The sequence below is a fragment of the Felis catus genome, chromosome B2, assembly GCF_018350175.1.
Source record: "Felis catus isolate Fca126 chromosome B2, F.catus_Fca126_mat1.0, whole genome shotgun sequence".
In the NCBI taxonomy this organism is placed as follows: domain Eukaryota; kingdom Metazoa; phylum Chordata; class Mammalia; order Carnivora; family Felidae; genus Felis; species Felis catus.
The window spans coordinates 123,935,268-123,943,798 of NC_058372.1; the positions used below are offsets into that span (position 1 = coordinate 123,935,268).

Consider the following 8,531-nt stretch of genomic DNA (forward strand, 5'->3'; position numbering starts at 1 on the left):
GGCAAAGGGAGAGAGAGGATCCCAAGCAGGCTCTACACTGTCAGCACAGAGCCCAGCACGGGGTTCGAACTCATGACCCATAAGATCACGACCTGTCAGCACAGATCCCAACACGGGGGTCCCATCTCAGGAACCATGAGATCATAACCCGAGGTGAGCCGCCCAGGTGCCCCAGTCAGTTCGCTCTTGAAGCCAATGATATAAGGTAATCCATAACTACAAACCAGCAGCAAAATATTGCCTGGGGCACTCTGCTTTATCCAGACCACCTTGAGCAGATTCTGTTAGAACAGAAAAAACAAAAACAAAACAAAACAAAACAAAAACAAAACAAACAAACAAACAAACAAAAAAAAACAGGAAGAGGGAGAGAGAACCATTGAAATGGTTTCCAGGTAACTATATCCAAAATGTCGAAAATTTCCATTAAGAATTGTAAGTCATTACAACAGGTGACTTTCTTATCTAGGATTGTATTCCCATTGCATGGCTCCAGTATAATAAAGTAAGAGGAATCAGTTACCTTGTCTTTTAGCTGTAAATATGCTGATGTGTGTGTGTGTGTTTATTTTTATATATATATATATACATATATATTTAAAGTGCAGCTCTAAAAATCATTTGAAAGTCACAAAACTATAAATAAAAGGAAGCAAAGATCTGTTACGTAATTTATTAAGAACAGGGATTCATTCAACTAAAAATTATTTCTTTTTCCTTGGTGCTTTTCAAAGACAACAACTCTACCTCTGCCATCAGGAATGGTTTGCATTGTAACAGCCAGGAAGCACCCCCACCCCCCCTCCACCCGCTCCCTGCCCTGCTTTAATAAGCTCTGTTTATCTTAGAGCAGTTTTAGATTTACAGAACTATTGTAATTAGCACAGTAATATTATAGAGAATTCCCATCTACACCACACCCAGGTTTCCCTATTGTTATCCTGTTACGTAAGTATGGTACATTTGTCACAACCAATGAATCAATATGGGTACATTCTTTGCTCAATTGTTCCCCAGTGTCTTTCTTCTGTACTAGGATCCCACCCAAGATAACCACACTGCGTTTCGTATCCACGTCCACTTATGCTTCTTTTGGCTATGACAGGTACTCAGGCTTTCCTTGTTTCTGACGACCTTCACAATTTGGAGGATTACTGGTCAGATGTGTCTTTGAATGTCCCTCAGTGGGGGGTATTTGATGTTTCTTTCTTGATCAGACTAGGTGAACGTACTTTTGCAAGAGTGCACACCGCAAATGGTCTTGCGCTGTCAGGAGGGTTTTTTAAATTTTTTTTAACGTTTATTTAAAGAGAAACAGAGCACGAGCAGGGGAGGGGCCGAGAGAGAGAAGGAGACACAGAATCAGAAGCAGGCTCCAGGCTCTGAGCTGTCAGCCCAGACCCCTACCTATGTGGGGCTCGAACCCATGAACCCCGCAAGATCATGACCTGAGCCAATGTCGAATGCTTCACCGACTGAGCCACCCAGCTGCCCCAAGAGGTTCTTTTTAATGTCTAAAGTAAAACCTTTTGTATAATAATAATAACAATAATAATAAATTTAAAGAAAATAAATACCTTTTGTTAGAACAACGGCTGCCAAAGTGTGGTCCCTGATCAGCAATTATCAGCGTCACCTGGAACTTGTTAAAAATGCAAATTTGGGGCCTGGTGGTCACAGACCCACTGAATCAGAAACTCTGGGGGTGGGGCTCAGCAATCTGTGTTTCAACAAGTCTTCCAGGAGATTCTGATGCACCTGAAGTTTCAGAACCACTGTGTCTGAGGTTGTCTAACATGTTTGGCCTCCATGTATACAGAACGTTTCTCACCGGTCACCTTTTAACCATTGGCTGTCAGCCTTGCTGTGCTATATAAATACCTAGGACCAAACACCAGCCCCGGAGACTCTGATTTAATTGGTTTGGGGAGGGGTCAGTTATGAAGATGCTCCCAGGTCGTTCTAAGCCTGGACAGGGTTGAGGGCTCCTGCCTCTGGCCCCTACCTGAGACAAGCCCTCCCTCTTCTACTCACACTTTCCACGCCTCTCACACTCCCCTTCCTCCCACCTCAGACTTCGGAAGAATGCCTCAATCGGTAGCCTGCTTTCTTAGAAAACATCAAACGGGATTTAATACTATAGAATTTCAGAGTCGTAATAGCCATAAAGGTCAACTAGTTCAGTGGTTTTAAAACCTTTTCTTCTTTTTTTTTCAGCAGATCCCCTTCAAAGGAGATCTTCGTGGGAAAGCCCAGTGTAGAAAACAAGAAAAAGCAGAGCGGCTCTGACGGAAGGGTGAGGGGCTTGGCGGTGCTTCCGGGCGCCCTGGCACAGCTGGGCCACCACTGACCTTGTTCGACATTCCCAGCCCGTGGCTGTCCACCTTCTCCTTTGTCACCTCCCCTGGTCAAAGCTTCTTTACTGCTAAGCCACTTTGATTTTCCGGACTGCTCAAAGCCTTCATTCTTCTTGCCTTTGAGCCGAAACCTGTCTCCTGACATGAGGTCTTTGCGTGGCAGTCGAGGGGACACCAACAGCCTTTCCCCTCGGAAACCTCTTCTCGTTTCACACTCAGACCTGCTGCCCTGTGAACAGGGGGTTTCAGCTTGACTGTGCGTTAGCATTTTAAAACTTCTGACGTCCAAACTGCCTTCCAGATCAGTAATTCAGTATCTCCTTGGGTGTGACTGGGGAGGGGGACTTTTTACACGGTCACAGGCAGAGAGTCAGGGGGCAGAGAGCCAGCTGAGAGCGAGCCAGAGCCTCCCTCTCCTGCCCCGGCGAACGTGGGTCTCTTCCACCTGCTTCCGAGCTGACCTCACGTTGAACCTTCCCACCGCCTTCTCTGCTTTCTCTGCAGAACGCTCCACTGCCCAGATCCCGACACGAGTCCTAACAACGCAATTTAGACGAGCTGGTTTTGCAGACCGGATGCAAAAGCTGCAAGGGCTGAGGTGGTAGAACACCGATTTCTTCCTTTCCTCCAGTAATGAAGATAAAAGGTAGCTATTATTTCCTAAGTCAACCATGTAAGCACCTCCCCGCCTGTTTCCCCTTCCCCTGTCTAGGAAAAGCTCATACAAGCCCTCCTCGCCTTCTCCGGACGGATTTGGCTTTTGTCAAAGGGAGCAGCCTTTACCTTCACAGCTAGTGTCTTTGCCCTGCCCTGGTTGTATGATGGTTTTTGATGAATGACCCAAGCAACTCCACCCAAATGGCCCAGTTCTTTGGTGAGGCTTCCTCTCTCCTCCTCTACCTCCTCCACCTGTTAGTCAGCAAACAATTGAGCTGCGCAAAACACAGGCTGCCTGGGTTGTCAAGTTCACCCGTCTCCCAGGGGCTCCTCCCGAATCTTCTTAACCGGTATTTCCTGAATGAAGTTAAGATCATACAGGCCAGGAGCCAAGTAGTTCTGCGGGACAGGGTGGGGTAGAAAGCTTCGGTGAAGCTTTGAAGTATCTCGGCTACTCAAGAGCCAATGATAATTACTCGTCTCCATCAGGCTGAAGAACGCATTTTGGTTATTTCTATTTCCTCTCATTAGCTTGCCCCCTCTTTATCAGATGACTCCTAGCCATGAAGTCCAAGGGAACACCAGAGGGATAATGTCTGCAGAGATTCTAAGACCAGGTAAACTCCACCAGCTGCTCCAGGCTGCAGAGCATGGCTGAGGCAAACACAATAATTGTACTGAGTTTCACCTTGAACTCACGTAGTCCGCCTTCAGTGGGAGCCTCAATCCGCCCTTATAATTATGTTATGTTTTCTTACTTAGCTTGCCCCTCTATGCTCCACGACAGTGTCTCAGAAACTTCTTCCAGAGCACCAGCTATCTCCTCTCTACCATGGGGATAATCACAGCATCTGCCTGGACGGGTTGTTTTGAGTATTAAATAAAATAATGGGCATAAGGTTATAAACACATGGCAGGTATCCTATGCACCTAATAAATACTATTATTATTGTTATTATGTGGATGTGATATATTATGCACGCTATTATTATGTAACAAATAAAAACAAAATAACAAAATAAGAACTTATTTTCTAGTCATCTCAGAGTCAGAAATTTAATGCCAATTATATGCACTATTGTGACAAGCACTGGAATTTTGAAAAAATTAGTAAGACATAGCCTTTGTCACAGGGCAAAAGAGGTATGGAATGCTTTAAAGTTGGCACAGCACTTTGACAAATACCCTCTGAAGATCCCAGCTCCCACCCTTCCTCTCATTTTCCCTCATCTCATGGCCTTTCCTTCCTTATTAAGATCAGGGCAAGTCAATGGAAGCCTTTCCGTATCCCTCTTAACTCAATATTTCTTCATATCATCAAGGTTCTTGTTTCTCTGTCCTCTTGTCACAGAAGACTATGGCCGCTCCACTCCGCGGCCCCGGCCATCCCCTCCTTCCTGTGGTGTCCTGGAGAGCATTCCCCTCAGCCTCTGCTGTAAGCTCTGAGCTTACACAGGTTTAAAACTGAGTCCTTGGTCTTGGGGCGCCTGGGTGGCTCGGTCGGCTAAGCGTCCGACTTTGGCTCAGGTCATGATCTCACGGTCCGTGAGTTCGAGCCCCACATCGGGCTCTGTGCTGACCGCTCAGAGCCTGGAGCCTGTTTCAGATTCTGTGTCTCCCTCTCTCTCTGCCCCTCCCCTGTTCATGCTCTGTCTCTCTCTGTCTCAAAAATAAATAAACGTTAAAAAAAATTTTTTTTTTAAACCGAGTCCTTGGTCTTGAAGACATGAGAACACAGTTGAGGTGACAGGATCAAAAAAAAGAAGAAGACCCGCCCCCCATGCCAAAAAACAAAAACAAAAACAAAAAAAAAAAACCAAAACCTACAAGATGGCTCATAACAAGTGCCATGAGTCATTCAGGGGGAAAAAAAATGCCACAACCTTCAGCAGAAGAGAACCGTTGAGCACCAGTTGAAAAATACTCTTTTCCCCGTAGGAATAAAGTTAATTCCAAAAATGTAATCACACTATTATTATTTATCCTATTAATAACGGTCTAATATGTTACAGGTTTTATAATTTCACAAAAATTGTTTCCTTTGAGCTAGCTACTCACCTCAGTGATGAAGGTTAAGGAATGTTTTGCCCATTTTACAAATGAGGAAACTGAAGCTAAGAGAGGGGGGCGGGTGGGAGAATTCCCAAGGAGGCAGCTAGCAAACGTTGGAGTCAGGACTTCAGGATGGGTCTCGGGAGTCCCCTCCCCTGCTTTTTCTCCTAGGACTTGAACATTCGTTAACTCGCTACGCGCCACCATTATGGTGGGAACTTCCCGTGATGGTTTCTTACCTACCCTTTACAACCTGGGGGAGGTAGGTCTTACGACTTGCAGTTTGCAGATGAGGATGACCTCACCAGGAGGGGCTGGCAAGGGAGCGAGCCTGTAAAGTAACTTGCCCAAATCCCACCGTCAGGAAGCTACAGGTTTGGCACAGAAATCCGGGCTCACAAAACCGGAATTCCACATTCCTCACATGTTAAGGACTTTTGCTCGTGAGAGCAAAAGATAATACAAAAAAAAAGCGAAAGCTAACTTAAGAACAGGTGGCAGTGACAGCAGCTAAAACAGGACACAACCATGGTTGGGTAACTTGTCCATGCCGAGACTGAGCCACAGTGCAGAATGGAGAGGAGAAGGCACTCCTAGGTAATGGTAAATGGTAAATACCCAGCTATGTTTATGAACATTATTTTTTTTTATTTTTTTAAGTAGCCCTCACACCCAGTGCAGAGTCCGACACGTTTGAACTCATGACCCTGAGACCAAGACCTGAGCTGAGGTCAAGTCAGACGCTTAGCCAACTGAGCTACCCAGGTGGCCCCTAGTTATTTTTGAAAGGAAAATGATTTAATTTGGTCATCCTTTGGTTTTCATTGCTCTCTCTGAGAACATGAGATCCCCTTTTGGGAGCTCGTCAGTGGCTAAGTTTTATGGCAGTGATCTGTATGTCCATTCAGACCTATTGCTTACCTGGATAGCCTCTAGCAAACGATTTGATGGCTTATGTTTTTCAAATAAATTCAATTCTTTGTATTACATCGGGCACATAGACATATTTTTAAAGTACCTTAATTTTTTTTTTTTTGAAAGAGAGAGTGAGCAGGGGAGGAGCAGAGAGAGGGGGAGAGGGAGAGCTTGCGTAAGCAGGCTTCATACTCAGTGCGGAGTCCCACACGGGCTCGATCCCACAACCCTGGGATCATGACCTGCACCAAAAACAAGAGTCAGATACTTAACCGACTAAGCCATCCAGGTGCCCCATAAAGTACCTTAATTAACTTGAAGCTTAGGATGTTAGCAAAAATCTGTTTCAAAGAAAAACATCAAGGAAGACATTAGGAACAAATTTAAAGAATATGTGTCCTAACAGAATATATAAAAATAACATTACCTAATATAGTGTAAGAAAGTTTATGGCAGAGACTTGACGTGACAGCCTCTTTGGAGTTTTCAGTTTGGAAATATTTCAGTGGGTTGGATCTCGAAATTCGAAAGCGTGACTGAATAATTTTCTACTAGGTATAGTGTACTTTTACGAGGATTTTGTCCTTTTTTTCTCCTTTTTGTGTTCAGAGTGACTTGGTTGACGACGGTGACTCAGAAGATAGACTCACTAGTTGTGGTTTGAAGGGCATCACTCCAGAATTCTAATCTCTTTTGTCATGGACCATCCCTGGGGATTCCAAAGTGCCCTAAAGGAACTCCCCTTCCTCAATGACCACGGCTCCCAACAAGAAGCGAGCAACTTCTGAGAGTGAAAATGGGACATTTTAGAAGCATTAACTAATAGTAAAACCAAGTCAAGAAAACTCTCTCTGAAACCTACTATTTACCTTATGAGGAAAAGATGCATGGCAGACAGACAAAAGCTCCATAAGAAGTAAACTGGATTAATTTTGTGAGAAGCTTATTGACCGAAGATTATTGTTGTAACTGCTTCCAGCAACGAAATATGTTGGAGAAGAAGGAAGAGAGGATAAGTTATAACCTACGTAGGACTGACTGCCCCACTTTTTCAGATCAGAGAAAGCAATCATTCCTAGGCTTTCCTGAATCAAATTCAAGTCTGATCAGCATTTGCAAACGCCTGCTTTGCGCCGTCCTGGGTTAACAGGCACTGGGGAGTAAGTAATGCAAGGTCTTTCCCTTCAAGGAGCTCACTGTCCAGTGGAGGGGCTCATACTCACAAACCTTTTAATATTTGTTATCAGAGTTATCAGGTACTGCTACCTACTAAGTGCTTTGCTCTGTCCTCAGTCTGAAAAAAGGAGAGGACCCGGGCCGTGCAAAGGCCTCACATACCACCTCACTATAGACTTCCATCTGTGGGTTTATATTTACTTTCCTTCATCTGTGCCAGAGAGACACACATTCATTCATTAATGATACTGTAAGCACATTGCGTGCATCCCAGAAAATACGACATACTTCTATTCAACCCAGACACTTAACTCTTAAAAAGTAAGAGACTGATTGGAATCAAAGAGGAACCGACCTACAAATTAGAAGGGTGTGGTAGAAAAATCTCCAGAGGGCCAAAGTTAGAGTTAATGTGAGCCAAGGATTGCCCGACTGGGCCTTGGTGTCGATCAATACACTGATTGCACAGACAGAAAGAGTATAGGGATTTGCGCAAATCGTTTTCTAAAAAGAGTATATCACACATAAAATACTTCAGCTTTCCAGATTCAAAATTCCCAAGTGGAAAAGGAATTAGGGACTTTTTCAAGGGAGTAGATGACTCAGCCTGACTATCTGACTTCATTCAGTGAGTGTTTAAACCAAACAAACAAACAAAACACACGCATACACACACACACACACACACACACACACACACACACAAAACTAGCTCAATTACGCAGTAGGGTAATACACTCAAAACACCCACAAAGGTCTTAAATTTGTAAATTATGTCAAGTAATGGCATGTAGACTTTCACTCTGGATTTTCTCTTTCCTTTAACTCCCCCCACAGTAATAAGCAGAGTGTAATTTCCTTCCCAAACATTCATATTTGGTGATATGCCTTTCGAATGAAAGAACAGACGAATGAATGACTCACTCAGAGCTTCTATAGGCACAGATGTCCCTGGGTTGAAGAGTGTGAGGACTTGTGGATTTTTACCTTCTAAATTCCACCTCAGAAAATTACAATGAGCCCCAAGTCAATGTTTTCTAAACTTGTCTGCTTATTATAAGAATCACCAGGAACCATTTGTCATAGGTGCTGATTTCCAGGCCTCTTTCCTGGAGACTCTGATTTAAGAGGACCTAAATCTCCATTGTCAACAAGTAGCTCCTGGTGATTCTTGTTATTGAGCAAGTGTAGACAATACCGAACCAATGGATTCACACTGCTCTGTTTATAACATTCATTTGTTTGAGGGTGTTAGTTTGTTTTTGCTTTTTTATCACAGACATTCCAATGGTCCTTTTCTTAGTCCCCAGTCCCGCTTCCCTACATTTTCCACTCCTGGAGTTTCATCTACTCCCTTCAAGGGCGGCCACATAG

The 8,531-nt window shown here is 44.1% G+C and overlaps 2 long non-coding RNA genes across 4 annotated transcripts in view; one reads left to right on the forward strand and one right to left on the reverse strand.

The window, feature by feature from the left end:
* Positions 1–3,969, forward strand: part of LOC109499917 — a 30,253-nt gene extending 26,284 nt beyond the window's left edge. The window contains exons 1-5 of one of the 3 annotated variants that reach the window (XR_006598330.1): positions 1,739–2,097; positions 2,218–2,296; positions 2,862–3,003; positions 3,546–3,631; positions 3,777–3,969. This is a non-coding gene — a long non-coding RNA (uncharacterized LOC109499917). Of the gene's footprint in view, positions 1–1,738; positions 2,098–2,217; positions 2,297–2,861; positions 3,004–3,545; positions 3,632–3,776 lie in introns of those variants that run through there. The other 2 variants (XR_006598329.1, XR_006598331.1) reach the window with 2 other exon arrangements.
* Positions 660–2,863, reverse strand: LOC123385553. The gene is made up of 2 exons (XR_006598332.1): positions 2,352–2,863; positions 660–1,266 (listed from the first exon to the last, which is right to left on the reverse strand). It is a non-coding gene; the product is annotated as an uncharacterized LOC123385553 (long non-coding RNA).
* Positions 3,970–8,531: the final 4,562 nt, after the last annotated feature.